Raw genomic sequence first — 25,447 nt, forward strand, 5'->3', positions numbered from 1 at the left:
ATTCTGCCCTCTTGAGCATCCCTGATTATAATCACTCAACCTTTGGTGGCATTGCCTTCTGTTGCCTCGGCCCTAAGCTCTGGAATTCCCTGCCTAAAACTCTCCACCTCGCTACCTCTCTTTCCTCCTTTAAGATGCATCTTAAAACTTACCTCTTTGACCAATCTTTTGGTCATCTGCCCTAATTTCTCCTTATGTGGCTCAGTGTCAAATTCCTCCTGTGGAGCGCCTTGGGACGTTTTACTACGTTAAAGGCACTATATAAATACAAGTTGTTGTTCTTGTTGTTGCACCCAGCCAGATTCAGCACCTTCTAGAGAGAAGGGGAGAAACAAAATCACAGATGGTGTAATGAATGTTGTTTTTAGACAGTAAGTATAGAAGGAGGGTGTGTAGAATGGAGAATTTACAGCTTAGGAGGGACTGGAGGGAAGAAATTGTCTATAGAGACTAGATTTGTCTGTTCTGAATTTCTATCCTGTTGTAAACACCATTTGCAGTGTATTAGAAGGGGAAAATCTGCAGATGGAAACTCAAACCAAACATCGCATCAAGATCTGACAGATTCACTGGATTCATCAGGACCTGAATATCATCGGCCTTTGGATGTAGAAGGAAAAAACACCAATCACAGCGGGGAGAAACAGGACACATGTTATATGTGGGGATCCACCTTTAACAAATCATCGAGATTCGTGCGCCCACCTGAATCAACAGTGTAAATGTGGGTCTGTGGGAATGCATACAGTTGCCCATCTGAGGTGGAAACTCATGGATCCAGTAACACCGAGGAGAGGCCGTTCACCAGCAGAGTGTGGAAAGAGAGTCACTCACTCATCTCACCTATTAGCACATGAACATGTTCGTAATGGGGAGAATCCATTCACTGCTCTGTATGTGGAAAGTGATTCAATCGATCATCCCATTTACTGACACACCAGCACAGTCACACCGGAGAGAGACCGTTTAGATACTTCACGTGTGGGAAGGGATTCACTCCGTTGTCCCAAGAACTGTTGCTTTGAATACTCTGACTGAGAGAAAAGCTTTCAAAGTTCAAAGCAGCTGATGCGCGATCAGGGCACTGATACTGGAGAGAGGCTGTTTCAATATCCTGTGTGTGGGAAGAAATTTACCCCACCTGCTGAGACTCCAGTGAGTTCACATGTGACTGCAGGGGTCTGGATTCTATTATTAATCACATCCAGGACTGAACCATGGCAGACTGCCCGTGCACTTGGGTTTCTGTGTGAATTATTCTCATTAAATGGCGGAACAGGCTCGAGGGGGCGAATGGCCTACTCCTGCTCCTATCTTCTATGTTACTGATGAATTTTCTCTCAATGGGATCACAGAAACTCATTCTTCATTCACTAATGGGGCTTTCAATGGCGGGGCTATTCCCCAGCATGCGCCGCGGGGCAGAATGTGCCCTATTCACAATGGAGGAGGCCAGTGCGCAAGCGCAATGCCCACCTGTATTTAGAGCATGCGCAGTGTCACTGTGATCAGAGCCAGGCGAGTGCGGGAAGCGGACCGAGGTGGGAGCCGCAGCTTATCGGCGATTATGAATCAACGGGGCGCAGGGAGGTAACGCAGCCGGTGTTTGAGCTTCATCAACATCTGGTGTAGGCCGCAGGATCCGAATGAAAACCTACAGGTTCCGTGTTTGCAGCTCCGGGGTTTTTTCGGGGTAACAGGCCCAGGTTAACGGCCGCCATCTTTGCAAAGGAAGGTGGCAGGGTCAATGTGCCGCCATCTTCCTTCATCCACTTGTATAGCACATATGCGGCCATATTTGTAAAGGAACAATGAGTGGGCGGGGCTTCAGGCTCCCAGTGACCAGGGATTCATTGATTTTACTCTCACTCTGCACACAGGGATTACAACTGATTACATAGAATGTACAGCACAGTAACAGGCCATTCGGCCCAGCCAGTCTATGTCGGCGTTCATGCTCCACTCGAGCCTCCTCCTGTCTTTCCTCATCTAACTCTATCTATAATCCTCTATTCCCTTCTCCCTCATCTGCTTGTCCAACCTCCCCTTACATGTATCCTTACTACTCGCTTCAACCACTCCCTGTGCCCATTATTTTTCCTACCACCGATGTTAAACTGACGGATTTGTAGTTCCCTGGACATGCTCTATCTCCCTTCTTAAATATCAGTATTACGTTAGCTATCCGCCAGTCCTCTGGCACTACACCGTTTTCTAATGAATGACTAAATATGTGTAATGCCTCTGCTATTTCTTCCCTAGATTCTTTTAAAATGCGCGGATGTAATCCGTCCGGACCAGGGGTTTTATTCTCTTTGAGTTTCATTAGTTTATTTAGTATATCTCCTCGTTTTATTTTAAATGCAGTTAACTCATTACTAATCTCATCATCCGATGTCATCTAAACTTGTTCTATCTCCCTGGTAAATACTGAAGCAAAGTAATTATTTAATATCGCTGTCATCTCTCTATTGCTGCCTGTGGTATTATGCTATCCATTCCTTAGTGGCCCTATTCCCATTCCGACCTTCCTTTTTTTAATTTACATGCCTGTTTTTACTATTTTGTTTTATGTTCCTTGATAATTTAATTTCATGATTCCTCTTTGCTTTCCTAATTGTTTTTTAACTTCTCTCCTAATCTCTTCGTATTCTCCCTTATCATGCTCTCCCCTGCTGTCCATGCACTTCATGCATGCCTCTTTCGTTATCCTCAATTTTTCCCTTATGGCTTTATTCATCCATGGTGTCTCATTAGTGTTGAGCTTGTTCTTGTCTTTTAGCGGAATACATTTTTCCTGGATTCTGTTGAACACTGTTTTAAATGTTTCCCATTGCTGTTCTACATCATTGTTTGTCAATATTGTTGTCCATTTTATTTTCCCAAGTTCTATTCTGAGCCCCTGAAAATCATCTGGTCTTTGTCATACTTATGTCCTTCTCAATTATCGTCTTAAAGCGTCTTATATTATGGTCACTATTGCCTATATATTCTCCTACTTTTACTTCTCTTATTTGCACTGGTTCATTCTCCATCACTGGATCCAATAGCAAATCCCCTTTACCTACCTCTTCTGTCCAATTAATATCTCGTAGTTGAAATCCCCCATGATTATTATTCCAAGTTTTTTTACTCATTTCCCTAATTTGTCTGCATATTTCTTCCTCCACCTCCCTTCCACTATTAGGTGGTCTGTAGTCTATCCCTATTAGTGTGATTGATCCTTTATTATCTTTTATCTCTATCCACATGGATTCTATTTCTGTCTTGCTGATAGCTGCATCACTTTTTTCTACTGCCGTTATGTTATCTCTAATAAGTACAGCTACTCCACCTCCCCTTTTTCCCTCTCTGTCATTTCTAAATATGTTATACCCTGCAATGTTTAATTTCCAGCCCTAATTTCTCTGTAACCATGTCTCAGTAATCCCTACTATGTCTGGTTCCTCTCAACGCATGATTGCCTCCAGCTCCCCTGTTTATTACAGACACTGTGCATTGCTGCACAGACAGTTTTACTCATTTTTAATAGCAGTTCCTCGCACTTTATTTTTAACCATCTTTTTAAACTCCTGTTCTATAACTCTATTTATTCTCTGACGATCAATGTTCTCTCAAACGTTACTCTTTCCTGTGCTCTCCTTTCCTGTTTTGTTTATATTTAGGCTGGTTTCCTTTCTTGTAGATCCCTCGCTCCGTCTTAAACGGGCTTTCTCACCATCTCTCCTGAAGGCGCTGGGAAGTGCCGGGGTTACAGTTTACAGCCCACACATTTGTAACAGAAGGGCCCCAGATTTGCCCCTTGTACTCAGAACTGATCCCTGAGAAAAATCTTTGTTCAATGTGGAGTGCAGAAGGAGTTCTGATGAAAGGAAAGTGACCTGAAACGTTAACCCTGTTTCTCTCTCCACAGATGCTGCCTGAGTATTTTCAGCAGTTTCTAGTTTTACTTCAGTTTTCCAGCAGTCGCAGTGTTTTACTTTTGTACAAGTGTAGAACGGAACCGAGCCAGAGTCAGCACCTTCAGGAGAGGAGAGGGAGGGGAAGCAGTGAGTGTGGAACTGAACCCAGCCAGAGTCAGCACCTTCAGGGGAGGAGAGGGAGGGGAACCAGTGAGTGTAGAACTGAACCCAGCCAGAGTCAGCACCTTCAGGGGAGGAGAGGGAGGGGAACCAGTGAGTGTAGAACTAAACCCAGCCAGAGTCAGCACCTTCAGGGGAGGAGAGGGAGGGGAACCAGTGAGTGTAGAACTGAACCCAGCCAGAGTCAGCACCTTCAGGGGAGGAGAGGGAGGGGAACCAGTGAGTGTAGAACTAAACCCAGCCAGAGTCAGCACCTTCAGGGGAGGAGAGGGAGGGGAACCAGTGAGTGTAGAACTGAACCCAGCCAGAGTCAGCACCTTCAGGGGAGGAGAGGGAGGGGAAGCAGTGAGTGTAGAACTGAACCCAGCCAGAGTCAGCACCTTCAGGGGAGGAGAGGGAGGGGAACCAGTGAGTGTGGAACTGAACCCAGCCAGAGTCAGCACCTTCAGGGGAGGAGAGAGAGGGGAACCAGTGAGTGTAGAACTGAACCCAGCCAGAGTCAGCACCTTCAGGGGAGGAGAGGGAGGGGAACCAGTGAGTGTAGAACTGAACCCAGCCAGAGTCAGCACCTTCAGGGGAGGAGAGGGAGGGGAACCAGTGAGTGAACTGAACCCAGCCAGAGTCAGCACCTTCAGGGGAGGAGAGGGAGGGGAACCAGTGAGTGTAGAACTGAAACCAGCCAGAGTCAGCAGCTTCAGCGGAGGAGAGGGAGGGGAACCAGTGAGTGAACTGAACCCAGCCAGAGTCAGCACCTTCAGGGGAAGTGAGGGAGGGGAACCAGCGAGTGTGGAACTGAACCCAGCTAGAGTCAGCACCTTCAGGGGAGGAGAGGGAGGGGAACCAGTGAGTGTCGAACTGAACCCAGCCAGAATCAGCACCTTCAGGGGAGGAGAAGGAGGGGAACCAGTCAGTGTAGAACTAAACCCAGCCAGAGTCAGCACCTTCGGGGGAGGAGAGAGAGGGGAACCAGTGAGTGTAGAACTGAACCCAGCCAGAGTCAGCACCTTCAGGGGAGGAGAGAGAGGGGAACCAGTGAGTGAACTGAACCCAGCCAGAGTCAACACCTTCAGGGGAGGAGAGGGAGGGGAATCAGTGAGTGCAGCACTAAACCCTGCCAGAGTTGGTGGTGAAAACTGGGAGCAGAGAACAAACTGTCTTGAGACGTACAATGTGTTTGGATTTTAACATAGGGAGGAGGGACAATGTGTGGGACGGAGATTTACAGCTTTGGAGGAACAAGAGAGGATAGAATGTTCCATAAAAACTAGAATTATCAGTTCTGAATTTCTGTCCTGTACTTAGTGATGAGTTTTGTAAACACCGTTTACAGGGTATTAGATGGGGAGGATTTGCAGACAGGAAGCACAAACCAAACATCACGTCAAGATCTGACAGAGTCACTCAATTCATCAGGACATCAATATCATCAGGCTTTGAATGTGGAAGGAGAAATGTTTCTCTGTTCTGTCTGTGGGAAAAGATTTCAAACATCAGTGTGACTGGAAAAGCACCGAGACACACACACCCGAGTGAGAGTGTTCCAGTGCACTGACTGTGCAAAGAGCTTTAACCAGTTACACAGCCTGAAAAAACATTGCACCATTCACAGCGGGGAGAAACTGTACACGTGTTCTGTGTGACGAGGCTTCAACTGATCGTCCAACCTGGAGAGACACAAGGACACCCGCACCACGGAGAAACCGTGGAAATGTGGGGACTGTGGGAAGCGACTCAGTTACCCATCCCAGCTGGAAATTCATCAGCGCAGTCACACCGGAGAGAGACCACTCACCTGCCCCGTGTGTGGGAAGGAATTCACTCAGTCATCCAGCCTGCTGACACACCAGCGAGTTCACACTGATAAAAGACTGTACAAATGTTCTGACTGTGAGAAGAGCTTTAAAAGCAAACAGCACCTGCTGAGACACCAACGCACTCACACTGGGGAGAGTTTGTTCACCTGCTCCGTGTGTGGGAAGGAATTCACTCAGTCATCCAGCCTGCTGACACACCAGCAAGTTCACACTGGAGAGAGACCGCTCACCTGCTCCGTGTGTGGGAAGGAATTCACTCAGTCATCCAGCCTGCTGACACACCAGCGAGTTCACACTGGGGAGAGGCCGTTGACCTGCTCTGAGTGTGGGAAGGGATTCACTAATTCATCCCACCTGCTGACACACCAGCGAGTTCACACCGGGGAGAGGCCATTCACCTGCTCCGAGTGTGGGAAGGGATTCACTAATTCATCCGACCTGCTGACACACCAGCGAGTTCACACTAGGAAGAGGCCGTTCACCTGCTCCGAGTGTGGGAAGGGATTCACTCAGTCATCCAGCCTGCTGACACACCAGCGAGTTCACACTGGGAAGAGGCCGTTCACCTGCTCTGAGTGTGGAAAAGGATTCACTCAGTCATCCAGCCTGTTGACACACATGCAAGTTCACAGTGGGGAGAGGCCGTTCACCTGCTCTGAGTGTGGGAAGGGATTCACTGAGCCATCCAACCTGCTGACACACCAGCGAGTTCACACTGGGGAGAGGCCGTTCACCTGCTCCGAGTGTGGGAAGGGATTCACTCAGTCATCCAGCCTGCTGACACACCAGCGAGTTCACACTGGGAAGAGGCCGTTCACCTGCTCTGAGTGTGGAAAAGGATTCACTCAGTCATCCAGCCTGTTGACACACCAGCGAGTTCACACTGGGGAGAGTCCGTTCACCTGCTCCGAGTGTGGGAAGGGATTCATTCGGTCATCCCACCTGCTGATGCACCAGCGAGTTCACACTGGGGAGAGGCCATTCACCTGCTCTGAGTGTGGGAAGGGATTCACTCGGTCATCCCACCTGCTGAGACACCAGCAAGTTCATAAATGACTGCAGGGGTTGGATTTTGCTGTTAATTCTGCTGTTAATCACATCCCGGACTGAACCATGTTCACACTGACAGTTGGGGTTTGTTTCTGCTGATGTTAATAACCCCTATAACTGGGCTGCTGTTTAATATTCTGCGTAGATGCCAAATAAATCACTTTGTTTCAAGCAGACAGTGTGTTGAGTCCTCAACGTCTCCAAGATAAGAGGAGACTAATTGATGTCCTGTTACTGACTGCTCCATTTTTGGGCCTTTTCTCTTCCCTAACTTGAGCCTATTTCAGTTCTCATACCTTTGGTTACTCTCATGGACAAGTCTCAGCTCCCCAAACCTTCCAAACTGCTAATTGGAAATCTCTAAATGATTTTTCTCTTTCAGAGTTTCAAGCGACCAGTTCCTTCTCTCAGAGAATCTCCAAGGAAACTCTTTGATTTAAACACAGCTCTCCCCTCTTTTATATCCGGGATTAGAGTCACAGGGAATTTGAATACCTGACCACTCAAATGTAAAAGGACCTGTCAGTCATGTACAGACTGAACCAATCACACAGCTGAATTATTCCTCTCCAGCCTGTAACCGAGGAAACTTGTAACACTGAGGCTGAAATTCCACTTCCGTGAGCTGGGGGTGGAGGCAGTGCTGGGCACAGAGGGAGCAGCAAACCAGGTTCAGAGTGGACACGCTGGGATTGCCCTTGACCGGGGATTGGCGATTGAGCCTGTGCTGGGGCCCAGTGGGCTTTCCCTGCTCCGGGGTATTTCCAGGCTTGTCCTCACTGCCCCTGGAATTCCCAGGGTGTGAGGCCAGTGCTCTGTGCCTTTATACACTGGAGCGAAGCCGAGTCCTGCAGGCACACAGTCACCAGGAGGAGTTTCTAACCATCCGCACCCACCTTTTGGGGCGTTTAGTCCCACTTTTGGGCCAGTTGTGGTTTCTCCCCATTGTCCCGTTGCTTGTTCCCTTGGATTGGATCTTCATTTGTTCACTTTGGTTTGCTTTCAGTTTCACTGCTGGACCCACCACTTAAAGCACTTTGTCTGATCTTCCCACGGGAATAAGCAGACTCCTGCCTCACCCCCCACACTGCACCATCTTCCCCAGGGTGTTCCACACTCTGGGCCTTGGGCCTTGCCTGGTGATTCTCAGTATGAACAGGTGGGATGTGTTTTGAGGCAGGGTGTCCCCGCTCTCCTCTTTTGCCCTTGGTTGTGTTCCACACTCTGGGCCCTAGGCCTTGCCTGGGGATTCTCAGTATGAACAGGTGGGGTGTGTTTTGAGGCAGGGTGTCCCCACTCTCCTCCTCTTTTCCACCTTGGTTGTGTTCCACACTCTGGGCCTTGGGCCTTGCCCGGTGATTCTCAGTATGAACAGGTGGGATGTGTTTTGAGACAGGGTGTCCCCGCTCTCCTCCACTTTTCCCCCTTGGTTGTGTTCCACACTCTGGGCCTTGGGCCTTGCCCGGGGATTCTCAGTATGAACAGGTGGGATGTGTTTGGAGACATGGTGTCCCCGCTCTCCTCCTTTAAAGGGACAAGGAGACGACCAGCTGGGCTGAATGGCCCTGCTTTATGACATCACTGCAGTGCCTAGCAACCAACCTCCCTGAGCCCCGCTCATTATGGGCTGGCAGTGTTTGATGGGACAGTGTAGAGGGAGCTTTACTCTGTATCTAACCTGTGCTGTACTTGCCCTGGGAGTGTTTGATGGGACAGTGTAGAGGGAGCTTTACTCTGTATCTAATCCATACTGTACCTGCCATTTTGTACTCTACACCGCTATTTATAAAATCTGAGATCCCATGTGCTTTTTAAACACTTTAGCAGCTTGCCCCTCCCACTTTTAAAGGTTTGTGTATCTGAACCGCTTGTTGGTTTTAGTGATTTTAACAGAACATGGCTAAAGTACATTGACATAAATGTCTGATATAATGTGCATTATGGGAGAGAGAAGTTTAGTCTGAGTTAGAAACTCAAACAGGCGCTTCACTGCAGACAGGTTGCCATGGCAACACTGATAAGACATTCCGTTCCACAAATTTCGCTCGGGGTGAAACTCGAATCAGATCAGGGGAAAGAACCGGGTTTGTCAGTAAGTACCCGCAATATAAGCTTAAACCAGAGTGAGTAATGGAATAGATTAGATTATAATGTGTGATGTTTATACCTAGAATTGTGAAACTATAAGAAATAACACCATTAACAGTAGGCAGGGTAGTTTAGTGTAAGAAATCACACAACACCAGGTTATAGTCCAACAGCTTTATTTGAAATCACAAGCTTTCGGAGCGCTGCTCCTTCGTCAGGTGAAGTGGAGAGATGCATAAAAACACAGCTTATATAGTCAGAGAATAATGTCAGATGTTTACAGGTAATCTTTCTAACTGCCATTTATCACACCTCGGCAGAGAGATAATCACAGCAATCAAAGGTGTAAATGGTGTCCAAACAGGTCAGTCAGGAAAACATTACATCAAAGAGCAATGAGGTGGGGTCACAAGGGGTCAAATGTTGCAGATGCTGGGGTCTGTATGAAAAACAAAAGAGCAGACAAAAAACATTTTTTTTGCTGGAAATCACAGCAGGTCCGGCCGCATCTGTGTGGAGAGAACAAGCCAACGACGACTCGAGTCTGGATGACCCTATGTCGGGTGGGGTTACATGTAGCGTGACATGAACCCAAGATCCCGGTTCAGGCCGTCCTCATGGGTGCGGAACTTGGCTATCAGTTTCTGCTCGATGATTTTGCGTTGTCGTGTGTCTCGAAGGCCGCCTTGGAGAATGCTTACCCGAAGATCGGAGGCTGAATGTCCTTGACTGCTGAAGTGTTCCCCGACTGGGAGGGAACACTCCTGCCTGGCGATTGTTGCGCAGTGTCCGTTCATCCGTTGTCGCAGTGTCTGCATGGTCTCGCCGATATACCATGCTCCGGGGCATCCTTTCCTGCAACGTATGAGGTAGACAACGTTGGCCGAGTCACATGAGTATGTACCATGTACCTGGTGGGTGGTGTCCTCACGTGTGATGATGGTATCTGTGTTGATGATCTGGCATGTCTTGCAGAGGTTGCTGTGACAGGGTTGTGTGGTGTTGTGGTCGCTGTTCTCCTGAAAGCTGGGTAATTTGCTGCGAACGATGGTCTGTTTGAGGTTAGGCGGCTGTTTGAAGGCGAGTAGTGGAGGCGTGGCGATGGCCTTAGCTAGGTGTATGTCGTCATCGATGACATGTTGAAGGCTGCGAAGAACATGGTGTAGTTTCTCCGCTCCGGGGAAGTACTGGACAACGAAGGGTACTCTGTTGGTTGTGTCCTGTGTTTGTCTTCTGAGGAGGTCTATCCGATTTTTCGCTGTGGCCCATCAGAACTGTCGATCGACGAGTCGAGCGTCATATCCCATTCTTACGAGGGCGTCTTTCAGCGTCTGTAGGTGTCCATCGCGTTCCTCCTCGTCTGAGCAGAAACTGATAGCCAAGTTCCGCACCCATGAGGACGGCCTGAACCGGGATCTTGGGTTCATGTCACGCTACATGTAACCCCACCCGACATAGGGTCATCCAGACTCGAGTCGTCGTTGGCTTGTTCTCTCCACACAGATGCGGCCGGACCTGCTGTGATTTCCAGCAAAAAAAATGTTTTTTGTCTGCTTTTTTGTTTTTCATACAGACCCCAGCATCTGCAACATTTGACCCCTTGTGACCCCACCTCATTGCTCTTTGATGTAATGTTTTCCTGACTGACCTGTTTGGACACCATTTACACCTTTGATTGCTGTGATTACCTCTCTGCCAAGGTGTGATAAATGGCAGTTAGAAAGATTACCTGTAAACATCTGACATTATTCTCTGACTATATAAGCTGTGTTTTTATGCATCTCTCCACTTCACCTGACGAAGGAGCAGCGCTCCGAAAGCTTGTGATTTCAAATAAAGCTGTTGGACTATAACCTGGTGTTGTGTGATTTCTTACATTTGTCCACCCCAGTCCAACACCGGCATCTCCACACCAGGGTAGTTTAGGGATAATGAGAAAGTTACTGAAGAAAAGGGAACCAGGGAAAGTGTCCTTGTAAACCACACCTCTTTACGGTTCTGTTCCTCTACTCCTTTTAAACTTTTTCCATTTAATGTACTTTTTCTACCATTTTCTTCCTCCCAAAATCGATCACCTCACATTTCTCTGTGTTAAATTTCAGCTGACATCTACCGGCCCCATTTACTAACCCGTGTATTCACACTGAAGTCACTTACAGTCCTCTTCACAGTTGGCCAGGGTCCCTATTTTGGTCTCATCTGGAGATTTTGATCTTGTGCCCCTCATACCCAAGCCCAGATCATTTCTCTATATTGAGAAGAGCAATGGTCCCAACACTGACCCTGGGGGACACCATTGTGTACATCCCTCCAGTCTGAAGGACATCCATTAACCACTACTCTCTGTTTTCTGCCCTTTACCCAACTTCCTATCCACGCTGCCCCACTCCCTTTAATACAGTTAGCCTTCATTTGATCAACAAGCCTCCTGTCCGGCACCTTATCAAACACCCTTTGACAATCCATCTACACAACATCCACTGCATTTCCTTTCTCACTACACTGTGTTATTTCCTGAAATAATCCCTGCTGTCTGTCCTGAGTGAATCCATTTCACTGCCAAATGTTGCAATGTTTGCTCCACCCCACAGGGTTCCATCTGTGGGGTGGAGCAAACAACAGAAAGTCCACAAAGCGGCCCCGCGGTAAACTCCAGGACAGGGAGGAAGTGAGTCAGGGAGTGTCTCGAAATGGAGGAGAAATGCTGACTGGTCAGGGAGCATCTGTAAATGAAGGGGAAATGGTGACTGGTCAGGGAGCGTCTGTAAATGGAGGAGAAATGGAGATTGGACAGGGAGCATCTGTAAATGGAGGAGAAATGCTGACTGGTCAGGGAGCATCTGTAAATGAAGGGGAAATGGTGACTGGTCAGGGAGCGTCTGTAAATGGAGGAGAAATGGAGATTGGACAGGGATCATCTGTAAATGGAGGAGAAATGGGAACTGGTCAGGGAGTGTCTGTAAATGAAGGAGAAATGGTGACTGGTCAGAACATAAGAACATAAGACGTAGGAGCAGGAGTCGGTCATTTGGTCCCTCAAGCCTGCTCCACCATTCAATAAGATCATAGCTGATCTGATCTTGGCCTCAACTCCACTTCCCTGCCCACTCCCCTTAACCGTTGACTCCCTTATCATTCAAAAATCTGTCTATCTCCACCTTAAATATATTCAATGGCCCAGCCTCCACAGCTCTCTGGGGAAGAGAATTCCAAAGATTCACGACAATCTGAGAGAAGAAATTCCTCCTAATTTCTGATTTAAAATGGTGCCCCTTATTCTGAAATTATGTCCCCTAGTTCTAGATTCCCCCACGAGGGGAAACATCCTCTCGGCATCTACACCATCAAGCCCCTTCAGAATCTTATATGTTTCAATAAGATCCCCTCTCATTCTTCTAAACTCCAATGAGTATAGGCCCAACCTGCTCAACCTTTCTTCATAAAACAACCCTTTCCTCTTCGGAATTAACCTCATTAACCTTCTCTGAACTGCCTCCAATGCAAGTAATATCCTTCCTTAAATAAGGAGACCAAAACCGTACGCAGTACTCCAGGTGTGGTCTCACCAACGCCCTGTACAGTTGTAACAGGACTTCCCTACTTTTTACTCCATTCCCTTTGCAATAAAGGCCAACATTCCATTTCCCTTCCTAATTACTTGCTGTACCTGCATACTAACATTTTGTGATTCATGTACAAGGACCCCCAGATCCCTCTGTACCTCAGCATTTTGTAATCACTCCACATTTAAATATTAATTTGCTTTTTTATTTTTCCTACCAAAGTGGATAACCTCGCATTTTCCCACATTAAACTCCATCTGCCAGATTCCTGCCCACTCACTGAGCCTATCTCTATCCCTTTGGAGATTCGTTGCCTCCTCCACACAAATTGCTTTCCCACCTATCTTTGTATCATCAGCAAATTTGGCTAAATTACACTCAGTCCCTTCATCCAAGTCATTAATATAGATTGTAAATAGTTGAGGCCCCAGCACTGATCCCTGCGGCACCCCACTAGTTACAGTTTGCCAACCTGAAAATGACCCGTATATCCCGACTCTCTGTTTTCTGTTATTTAACCAATCCTCCATCAATACTAATATATTACCCCCAACCCCGTGAGCTCTTATCTTGTGTAGTAACCTTTTATGTGGCACCTTATTGAAAGCCTTCTGGAAATCCAAATACACAACATTTACTGGTTCCCCTTTATCCACCCTGATCGTTACATCCTTAAAGAACTCCAGCAAATTTGTCAAACATGATTTCCCTTTCATAAAACCATGCTGACTCTGCTTGACTATATTATGATTTTCTAAATGCCCTATCACTTCCTTAATGATGGACTCCAGCATTTTCCCAATGACAGATGTTAGGCTAACTAATCGATAGTTGCCTGCTTTCTGTCTCCCTCCTTTCCTAAATAGGGGCGTTACATTTGCAGTTTTCCAGTCTGCTGGGACCTCTCCTGAAGGGGGAGGGTGAACAGGCAGAGGTCGTGGTTCACATTGGGACCAATGACATAGGTAGGAAGAGGGATGAGGTCCTGCAGCAAGAATTTAGGGAGCTCGGTAGCAGATTAAAGAGTAGGACCTCAAAGGTTGTAATCTCTGGATTACTCCTGGTGCCACATGCTAGTGAGTATAGGAATAGGAGGATAGAGCAGATGATTGCGTGGCTAATGAGTTGGTGCAGGAGGGAGGGCTTTAGTTTCCTGGATCACTGGGCCTGCTTCTGGGGAAGGTGGGACTTGTACAAGTCAGACGGGTTGCACCTGAACCAGAGCGGGACAAATATCCTTGCGGGGAGGTTTGCTAGCACTGTTCGGGGGGGTTTAAATTAAAATGGCAGGGGATTGGGAACCTGAGCAGGGAGACAGAGGAAAAGAAAACAGGGATAAAAGCAAAAGATAGGAAGGAGAAAAACAAAAGTGGCAGTCAGAGAAATCAACGGTTTAAATCAAACGTGGCCACAGTAAATAATAATTCTAATAAGTCTACGAGCGTTAAAAAAACAAGCCTGAAGGCTTTGTGTCTTAATGTGAGGAGCATTTGTAATAAGGTGGATGAATTGGCTGTGCAAATAGAGGTAAACGAATATGATTTGGTTGGGATTACGGAAACATGGCTCAAGGATGGCCAAGACTGGGAACTCAACATCCAGGGGTATTCGATATTCAGGAAAGATAGGCAAAAAGGAAAGGGAGGTGGGGTAGCATTACTGGTTAAAGAAGGGATTAATACAATTGTAATGAAGGATATTAGCTCTGATGATGTGAAATCTGTATGGGTAGAATTGAGAAATACTAAGGGGAAAAAAACATTAGTGGGAGTGGTATATAGACCTCCAAACAGTAAGGTGGGGGTTGGGGATGGCATTAAAAGGGAAATTAAAGAAGTGTGCAATAAGGGCACAACAGTCATCATGGGTGACTTTAATCTACATATAGATTGGGCCAACCAAATTAGTAACAATACTGTGGAGGAGGAATTCCTGGAGTGTTTACGGGATGGTTTCCTGGACCAATATGTCGAAGAACCAACCAGAGATCAGGCCATCTTAGACTGGGTATTATGTAACGAGAAAGGATTAAATAGCAATCTTGTTGTATGAGGCCCCTTGGGTCAGAGCGATCATAATATGATCGAATTCTTCATTAAGATGGAGAATGAAGTAGTTGACTCAGAGACAAGGGTCCTCAATTTAAATAAAGGAAACTACGATGGTCTGAGGAGCGAGTTGGGTAGAATTGATTGGGGAATGGCACTCAAAGGGTTGACAGTGGATAGGCAATGGCAAACATTCAAAGACCGAATGGATGAGCTACAGAATTTGTTCATCCCAGTTTGGCATAAAAATAAATCAAAAAAGGTGACTCAACCATGGCTAACAAGGGAAATTAGGGATAGCATAAGATCCAAGGAGAGGACATATAAATTGGCTAGAAAAAGCAATAATCCTGAGGATTGGGAGCAGTTTAGGATTCAACAAAGGAGGACAAAGGGATTAATTAAGAAAGGGAAAAAAGAATATGAGAGTAAGCTTGCAGGGAACATAAAAACTGACTGTAAAAGATTTTATAGATATGTGAAGAGAAAAAGATTGGTGAAGTCAAGCGTAGGTCCCTTACAGTCAGAATCGGGAATTTATAATGGGAAACAAGGAAATGGCAGACCAACTAAATACATACATTGGTTCTGTCTTCACAAAGGAGGACACAAATAACCTCCCAGAGATGCCAGAGAACATAGGGTCTAATGAGAGGGAGGAACTGAAAGAAATCAGTATTTGTAGGGAAATGGTGTTAGGAAAATTGATGGGACTGAAGGCCAATAAATCCCCAGAGCCTGATGGTCTACATCCCAGGGTACTTAAGGAAGTAGCCCTAGAGATAGTAGATGCATTGCTGGTCATCTTCCAGAACTCGATAGACTCTGGAACAGTACCCATGGATTGGAGGGTAGCTAATGTTACCCCACTATTCAAAAAAGGTGGTAGAGAAAAAGCGGGGAATTATAGACCGGTAAGCCTAACATCGGTTGTGGGGAAAATGCTAGAGTCTATTATAAAAGATGTAATAGCAGAGCACTTGGAAAGCAGTGACAGGATCGGACAAAGTCAACATGGATTTACAAAAGGTAAATCATGCTTGACTAATCTACTGGAATTTTTTGAGGATGTAACTGGTAGAATAGATAAGGGAGAACCAGTGGATGTGGTGTATTTGGACTTTCAGAAGACTTTCGATAAGGTCCCATGTAAGAGATTAGCGTGCAAAATTAAGGCACATGGGATTGGGGGCAAGGTATTGACTTGGATAGAGAACTGGTTGGCGGACAGAAAGCAAAGAGTTGGAATAAACAGGTCATTTTCCGAGTGGCAGGCAGTGACTAGTGGGGTACCGCAAGGATCGGTCCTAGGACCCCAGCTGTTCACAATATATATTAATGATCTGGACGAGGGAATTGGATGTAATATCTCCAAATTTGCAGACGACACAAAGCTGGGTGGGAGGGTAAGCTGTGAGGAGGATGTCGTGAAACTCCAGTATGATTTGGACAGGTTGGGTGATTGGGCAGAAACATGGCAAATGCACGATAATGTGGATAAATGTGAGGTTATCCACTTTGGTGGCAAAAACAGGAAGGCAGAAAAATTATTTGAATGGCAATCGATTGGGAGAAGGGGAAGTGCAAAGAGACCTGGGTGTTATTGTGCACCAGTCGCTGAGGGTAAGCATGCAGGTGCAGCAGGCGGTTAAGAAGGCAAATGGTATGTTGGCCTTCGTAGCAAGAGGGTTCGAGTACAAGAACAAAGATGTCTTGCTGCAGTTGTACAGGGCCTTGGTGAGCCGCACCTTGAGTATTGTGTGTAGTTTTGCTCACCTTACCTGAGGAAGGACGTTCTTGCCATGGAGGGAGTGCAGCGAAGATTCACCAGGCTGATACCTGGGATGGCAGGAATGATGTACGAGGAGAGATTGTGTCGATTGGGCTCATACTCACTGGAGTTTAGAAGATTGATAGGGGAGCTCATCGAAACCTATAAAATTCTGTCAAGTCTGGACAGACTAGATGCAGAAAGGATGTTTCTGATGGCCAGGGAGTCCAGAACCAGGGGTCATAGTCTAAGGATAAGGGGTAAGCCATTTAGGACTGAAATGAGGAGGAATTTCTTCACCCAGAGAGTGGTGAACCTGTGGAATTCTCTGCCACAGAGGGCAGTGGAGGCCAGTTCATTAAATATATTCAAGAAAGAGTTGGATATATTTCTTGAGGCTAAAGGGATCAAGGAATATGGGGAGAAGGCAGGGACAGGGTGCTGAATTTATATACCTGTAGAAGCTCTTACTGACTGTTTTTATATTTCTTGCTAGCTTACTCTCATAAGCTATCTTCTCTCTCTTTATTATTTTTTTAGTTGTCCTTTGCTGGTTTTTAAAAATTTCCCAATCCTCTGGCCTTCCACTGTTCTTCGCAACATTGTATGCTTTTGTTTTCAATTTGATACCATCCTTTACTTCCTTAGTTAGCCACGGATGGTTCATCCTTCTCTTTTTCACTGGAATATATCTTTGCTGAGAGTTATGAAATATCTCCTTAAATGTTTGCCACTGCTTTTCTACAGTCTTACCCTGTAATATATTTTTCCAGTCCACTCTAACCAAGTCTGCCTTCATACCTTTGTAATTACCTTTGTTTAAGTTCAGGACACTAGTTTGAGACCTAGCTTTCTCACCCTCAAACTGAATTTGAAATTCTACCATGCTATGATCCCTCTTCCCAAGAGGATCCTTCACTTCGAGATCATTAATTAATCCAGCCTCGTTACACATTACCAGATCTAAAATAGTCTTCTCCCTGGTTGGTTCCACAACATATTGTTCCAAGAAACCATTCCAAATACATTCTGAGAACTCTTCCTCAAGTCTACCTTTGCCAATATGCTTTGTCCAATCAAGATGAAGATTAGAATTTCCCATGATTATAGCCGTACCTTTCTTACAAGTGTAAAGTCCGCGCCTCAATAATACACGGCCTTCGGGAGAACAGTTTAACAGGTACTTTACTGAACAGGAAGGCAACGTCAGACTGAAATACAGAAGCCTGCTAGGGCCTTTTATACAAGGGTGGTCACTGCCGGTACTGCAGTCTAAAACCAGTTCTTCCCTTAAAGGTACATACACAACAATTCCTCCCCTTTTAGATAAACAGTACATAACATTCATTTAACAACTAAATAATAACTAATTACAACTTTCTGGATATTATATACATCAACTGAAATAATCATTTATAAGTTCAGTCTTTGAGGAGGCTTCCTGATCCTGACTGGATAGCACCTTTCTCGAGTATCCTGTTCTTGCGGTGAAGCTGATTCTGGTTTATGGTCACTGGTTGGTTCGTCAGCTTCCAATACCACTGCTTCTGAGGTAGACACAACCTGTACTTCAGGTTGATTTCCAGGTGCACCTTCTCATGGCACGGGTTTGGCTTGTTCCTGTGACTCCAGAATCTGGTCAGCATGGTGCCTCACAATGCTCTCTCCAACGTCCACTGTGTACATTAGTGGTCCCTGCTGTGTGCATATCGTTCCTGGCTGCCATTTTTCTGTTCGGTAGTCGCGGGCCAAGACTGGTTGCCCTACCTTGAAGCTCCGGGTTGGCTTCTCATTTATGTGCTGGAATTGCTTATCCTCAACATCTCGTCTTATGTTTGGTTTGAGCAAATCCAGGCGACATCTTAGCCTTCGGTTGAAGAACAGTACGGCTGGAGCTTGGTTGGTTACTGCATGTGTCGCATTCCGGTAAGCAAACAAGAAACTATCCACCTTGTGTTGTAGTGGTATGTCGTCATTATACATTGCCTTTATGGCCTTTTTAAAGGTCTGAACAAACCTCTCAGCCAATCCATTTGTGGCTGGATGATATGGGGCAGATGTGTAATGTTTCACCCCATTATACTTCAGGAACCTCCAGAAATCCTCAGACACAAACTGTGGCCCATTGTCGGAGCAAATCTGTTCTGGCAACCCATTCCTGGCGAAGATGGTCCTTAGGACTGCAATGGTTTTCTCCGTGGTGGTGGAGGACATTTTAATGACCTCTGGCCATTTCGAATGGGCGTCCACAGCGATTAGAAACATTGAGTCCATAAATGGACCAGCAAAATCAATGTGTACCCGTTGCCATGCCCATGGATGTAGCGGGGCCTGTGGTGGAGCGTTTTGGACCTTCTGGCATCCTGTGCATCTCTTGGTCATATCCTCGATTTCTTTATCGATTCCTGGCCACCACACAAACGCCCTGGCTAGGCTCTTCATTTTTACCCCTTCCAGATGACCCTCATGAAGCTCATTGAGCACTCTATCTCTCAACTTGGGTGGAATTACCACTCGGGATCCACACATCAAGGTTCCCCGGCACACTGACAGCTGTTCTCTCCTTGGCGAGAATGTTGGCAACAGTGAGTCGCCATATGCTGGCGATCCCTTCACCATCAAATTGTAGACCCGAGAGAGTGTCTGGTCATTTTGGGTTTCCTTCTCTATACTCGAGTTTGTAACAGGCAAACATTCGACTATGGTCATAGGAATATCTCAACAGGGTCCACTGCCGGTGTTTCTTCTATCATAGGCAACGGTAGGCGCGACAGCCCATCAGCGTTTCCATGCCGTTTTGTACCCTTGTACTCTATGTCGTACTGATGTGCCCCTAGAAAAAGTGACCATCTTTGCAGCCGTTGCGCCATCATCACCGGAACGTCCTTCTTTGGGTTAAAAATGGAGACCAGGGGCTGATGATCAGTCAGTAGGGTGAATTTCTGCCCGTGCAGATAGTGATTGAACTTCTTCACCCCCCACACCAGGCTGAGGGCCTCCCTGTCAACCTGGGCGTAGTTACGCTCGGCTGAGGTTAGCGAGCACGACGCAAAGGCTATTGGACTCTCTGAACCATCACAGAATTTGTGTGACAGTACCGCTCCAATGCCATAGGGTGACGCATCACATGCCAACCGAATCGGTAGTGTTGGGTTGTAGTGGGCCAATACTTCTTTTGAAGTGATTAGGCATTTACATTCCTGAAAGGCACGCTTACACTCATCACTCCATTTCCATGTCACTCCAGTTTGCAGCAGGGCATTCAGTGGGTGCAGAATTGTAGATAAATTCGGCAAGAACTTATGGTAGTAGTTCACCAACCCGAGGAACGACCTCAGTTGCGACACATTTTCCAGTGCTGGAGCCTTGACTACAGCCTCAATCTTGTCCGGCAACTTATGCAACCCTTCCTCATCAATCATGTGGCCACAATACGAGATTTGTCTCCTGAAGAACTCGCATTTGGGGCGGTTGGCTCGTAGCCCATATTCCTGTAATCTCGTGAGCACCTGCTCCAGGTTGGCAAGGTGTTCATTGTCATTTTCGCCCGTAACCAGGATGTCGTCCAAATAACACTGGGTCCCCGGGATCCCTTGCAGGACTTGTTCCATTGCCCTCTGCCAAATAGCCGGGGCTGATGCTACCCCAAATACCAGTCAATTGTACTGGTAAAGGCCTTTGTGAGTGTTTATCGTGAGGTATTTTCTAGATGCTTCTTCCACCTCCATTTGTAGATATGCTTGGGCCAGATCAATCTTTGTAAAACGTTTCCCTCCAGATAGTGAGGCGAAAATACCTTCTATCCGCGGAAGTGGATACTGTACTGTGTGCAGGACTGGGTTCACAGTCACCTTGAAGTCCCCACAGATGCGAACCTTCTTTGGCTCCCCAGGCGTGCTGCTCAATGCTTTCATCATTACAGGAACGATGGGTGTGGCCCACTCGCTCCAGTCCACCTTGGACAACACACCCGAACGCTCCAGACTCTCCAGTTCAGCTTCAATAGCTGGGCGGATCGTGTATGGCACCGGTCTGGCCTTGAAAAATTTGGGGTTTGCGTTACCCTCAATCTTTATGGTTGTCTTTACTCCTTTTAGAGTCCCAAGTCCTTGTTGGAACACCTCTTCCGCGTCAGATAGAATTTGTGACAGATGTCCAGGTGCGACGTCATCATCCTTTTTGTCAGTCACAGTTAGCGCCAGAATGGAATGCCAATCCAATTGTATTTTTCGGATCCATTCACGTCCCAATAATGGTGGTCCTCCATCTCGTAGTATATACATATATAGTTTCTGTGTTTCCTTGCCGTTATATTTAACTGGCACCCTTATTTTTCCTCTGGGGTGGACCTTTTGCCCCGTGTATGTCTTCAATACAATGGACGTGTCCTTTAAGGGTATGTGTGAGAATAGCCGCTCATAGTCTCGTCGATTCATGACAGTTAGGGCTGATCCTGTGTCCAATTCCATCTTTACTGGGGACCCTGCTATCATGAGGGTGACCCAAATGGTTCGGTGATCTTCCTTTGCGATCACGTTGTGTAACTTTAGACAACTTAGTCTCCTGCTCCCAGAGTCCTTATCACTCTCCTGATCTTCCGAACTACTGTCTGTCAGTTTCTTTACTTTCCTGTACTGTTCCTTAGTAGTTCTTGTCGTGTTGGTTTTCTTTCCCGACCTGCAGACTCTTGCTATATGTCCCATTTTTCCGCATTGCCTGCATACTTTGTCCTTAAACCAGCAGTCCTTCTGCTCATGGGTTGTTCTGCCGCAGCAATAGCACTTTTCTGCTCTATACACCATTTCGTTAGTGCTGTATTCTTGTGGTTTCTGTTGTATTTCCGCAGCTCCCCGTGCTGCTGCTTCTTAGGATACTGCCACGCTGAAAGCCTGTTCTAGCTTCAGGTCCTTTTTTGAAAGTAGTCGTTTCTGGGTTCCTTCACTCTGGAGCCCACAGACAAACTTATCCCGCAAGGTGTCTGCCAGTCCTGCTCCGAACTGGCAGTGCTTCGATAACTTGCATAGTTCCGTAAGATAGTCAGCATTGCTCTCATCTTTGTGCTGGTTTCTTTTATGGAACTTGAATCTTTCTGCTATCAGCAGCGGTGTAGGGTTTAGGTGTTCCTGTAAGGTATTAACAATCGCCTCAAAACTTTTCTCCATTGGTTTAGCTGGGGTAATTAAATTCCGCAATAGGCCGTACGTACTCGCGCCCATCAAATTCAATAATACCGATGCCCTCTTTCCATCGGCCACCTCATTTGCCTTGCAGTACACTTCAATTCTTTCCACATACGTGGTCCAGTCTTCTACCTCGTTGTCAAAAGCAGTGATACTGCCACTTTTTGGCATCTTGGGTGATTTAAAATGGCGCCTCCCGCGCTTTTTCTTCTTCCCCAATGGAATAAAATGGCGCCTCCCGTGCTTTTCCTTCTTCCGCTTGCTGCCGCGCTGCTCCTAGCATTCTACGGGGTAATGGCAGCAACCCACAGCTTCGGCGCGTCTCGCTTTCCTTCCCCCCTGTTTATTTTCTCTCCGCTGCCCGGTTCTTGAGCACCGACCGCACCCTGTGCGCTCCACCCTCTCTCTTGTTTTCTTTTCCCGGCGACGCTGCGCGGCCCGTTTTGTAGAGCCACTCAATCGAGCTTGAGCCCGCCGCAGTCCGGAAGGGTCAGCGCACTACCTGCTACCAGCACAATTTGCTGGAACACCTTAACTGGGGAGCCAAGCACAGCTCTCCACAGTCTCTCCCGCAATTCTCCGAACACCGATGAATTCTTTGGGCGGTTGCCCGCGGTCGACGCCCGTTGCTCAGACTACGACCTCCAAGAAACCTCCTCTCAGGGTGAGATCCCCGTGAGATGATGCCACACTGCAGGTGAGTTCGAACTTACTCATCGCCACTGTAAAGTCCACACCTCAATAATACACGGACTTCAGGAGAACAGTTTAACAGGTACTTTACTGAACAGGAGGGCAACGTCAGACTGAAATACAGAAGCCTGCTAGGGCCTTTTGTACAGGGGTGGTCACTGCCGGTACTGCAGTCTAAAACCAGTTCTTCCCTTAAAGGTACATACACAACAACAAGCCTCTATTATTTCTTGATTTATTCTCTGTCCTGCAGTATGGCTACTGTTTGGGGGCCTGTAGACCACTCCCACCAGTGACTTTTTACCCTTATTATTTCTTCTCTCCACCCAAACTGATTCTACGTCTTGATCTTCTAGTCCAATATCATTACTCATTACTGCACTGATCTCATCCCTTATTAACAGAGCTACACCACCTCCTTTTCCTTTCTGCCTATCCTTACGAAATAGCAAATACCCCTGAATATTCAGTTCCAATCATTGGTCACCTTGCAACCACGTCCCTGCAATGGCTATCAGATCATACCCATTTATTTCTATTTGTGCTGTCAAGTCATCTATCTTGTTACGAATGCTGCGTGTGTTCAGATATAGAGCTTTTAATTTTGTCCTTTTACCATTTTTCCCTACTCTGACCCCTCTGTCTGTAAATGAAGGAGTAATGGTGACTGCTCAGGGTGCATCTGTAAATGGAGGAGAAATGCTGACTGGTCAGGGAGCGTCTGTCAAAGAAGGAGTAATGGTGACTGGTCAGGGAGCCTCTATAAATGGAAAAGAAATGGTGACTGGTCAGGGAGCGTCTGTAAAAGAAGGAGAAATGGTGAGTGGTCAGGGAGAGTCTGTAAATGGAGCAGAATGGGGAATGGTCAGGGAGCATCTGTAAATGAAGGAGAAATGGTGAGTGGTCAGGGAGTGTCTAACTGGAGGAGAAATGGGGAATGGTCAGGGATCTTCTGTAAATGAAGGAGAAATGGGGAATGGTCAGGGAGCACCTGTAAATGAAGGGGAAATAGTGATGGGCCAGGGAGCATCTCTAAATGAAGGGTAAATGGTGATGGGTCAGGGAGAGAGTTCACTTGCTCCACGTGTGGGAAGGGATTCACTCAGCAATCCCACTTGGTGAGACACCAGTGTATTAAAACTGATCAGAGCCTGTTTGTTTGTTCTCACTGTGTGAAGAGGTTTACAAACTCATCCCACCTGATGAGGCCCCTGCATATTCACACTGGGGAGAGGCCGTTCACCTGCTCCATGTGTGGGAAGGGATTTAACCAGTCCTCTGACCTGCTGACACACCAGCGAGTTCACACTGGGGAGAGGCCGTTCACCTGCTCCATGTGTGGGAAGGGATTTAACCAGTCCTCTCACCTGCTGACACACCAGTGAGTTCACATGAGAGAGAAGTCATTTAAATGTTCCGTGTGTGAGAAGGGATTCATCCATTCATCCAACCTGCTGGCACACCAGTGAGTTCATGTTTGACTGTTGGGGTTGGATTCTGCTTTTATTGCTGCAGCTAATTACATCCCGGATTGAATCGTGTTTATTCTGACAGTTGGGATTTATTTCTGCTGATGATAAACCAAAGGGTGAAAGGTCAGAGTCACCCTTGTCCCTGAAAGGGGGGTAAAATTACTGCTGATTGTGTTTCCCTCCAATGGAGTTTGTTGTTACTTTTGCCAAATAATCTTTAAAGGGATTTCCCAAATACTGACAACTGTTTCAAATGGAGCTAAAATCTGTGCAGGGTTTTGGGCAACAATGTTCAGAGACGAACATGTTTTAACATAAAATGGTTAAAATACATTGCCATTAAAAGTCTGATATAATGTGCATTATGGAAGAGAAGTTTAGTCTGAGTTAGAAACTCAAACTGGCGTTTCACTGCAGACAGGTCGCCATGGCAACACTGATAAGACATTCCATTCCACAGAATCCACTGGGTGGAAACTCTAATCAGATCAGGGGAAAGAACAGAGTTTGTCTGTTAGTATCCACAATATAAGCTTAAACCAGAGTGAGTAATAGAATAGATTAGATTATAATGTGTGATGTTTATGCCTATAATTCACAATTCACAATTCACAATTCAAATCGCTTTATTGGCATGATAAGTTACATCTTATGTTGCCAAAGCATCAAAATACATTTATGGTTTAGCACATAAACGCAGTTCTATTCATACAGTGTATAAACAGGTATTTCCCTGAGTGTATAAATATACATTCGCATTGTTTATATATATTCTTTTCTTAGTTTACTGGTTGTCCCTCTGTTCATGGCAAGCTGTAACATAGTGTGCCGCCAGTGTTATACAGCTTCTCTCCTCTCCCAGTAGGAATGGGAGTTTTTGGTTGTCATTCAGATTTCTGAAATCAGGGCATATTTGTGAGAATTTTTGGTAGAAATTCTCCCTGATGCCCTGATATTTTCCACAGGCTGTGAGGAAGTGCATCTCTGTCTCCACTACTCCCTGACTGCAGTGAGAGCATATCCTGTCTTCTCTTGGTAGCCTGGTCTGCCTTTTTCGATCGCTAGGCTATGTTCGCTGAGTCTGTACCTTGTCAAGGTTCTTCTCAGTTTGTTATCCTTTACCATGGTCAGGTAATCAGCTATGTTGTATTGTCTGTTTAGGGCCAAGTAGCAATTGAGTTTGCTTTGGGTTTTTGTTGTTTCTGCCCAATATGTCAGATATTTTTCCTTTTGCTTAGCGACGATTGTGTTGGGTCAAACTGTAAAATAATTAACAGTAATTTAGAGATAAAGAGAAAATAACTGAAGAAAATGAACTGCCGGGAACCAGGGAAAGTGTCCTTGTAAATCACAGATTAGAGAAGTTGCAGCTGCCTTTCCCTCGCTTCCTGCCAAAACCCAGCAGAGAAGACAAAGAGGAGTCAGGTGCCAGAGATGGATCACTACAGGGTATAAAAGTGAGGGGATCCTGATGTAAGGGGACAGTCGGGACTGGAGACACCGGAGATCAAGCTCAGGGTGCCCGAGGTTCCATCCAGCGGGCTGACCTCGTGTAAGTTACTGTGGACACGCGGGACTTGCAAGTTTACTCTGATTGATGGATCAATGTAAGGTACGGGAGAGGACAGAGAATCTGCTCATCTTATATTTCTAATAAGGTATTAAAGTTGCTGACACGAGACTCTC

The 25,447-nt window shown here is 46.4% G+C and overlaps 1 pseudogene; it reads left to right on the plus strand.

Moving 5' to 3' along the window:
- Positions 1-722: 722 nt before the first annotated feature.
- LOC147119717 (uncharacterized) overlaps positions 723-25,447 on the plus strand; it is a 28,140-nt pseudogene continuing 3,415 nt past the window's right edge.

Source organism: Somniosus microcephalus, chromosome 4 (genome assembly GCF_052327205.1).
Source record: "Somniosus microcephalus isolate GS21.2 chromosome 4, FLI_Smic_1.0, whole genome shotgun sequence".
Classification (NCBI taxonomy): domain Eukaryota; kingdom Metazoa; phylum Chordata; class Chondrichthyes; order Squaliformes; family Somniosidae; genus Somniosus; species Somniosus microcephalus.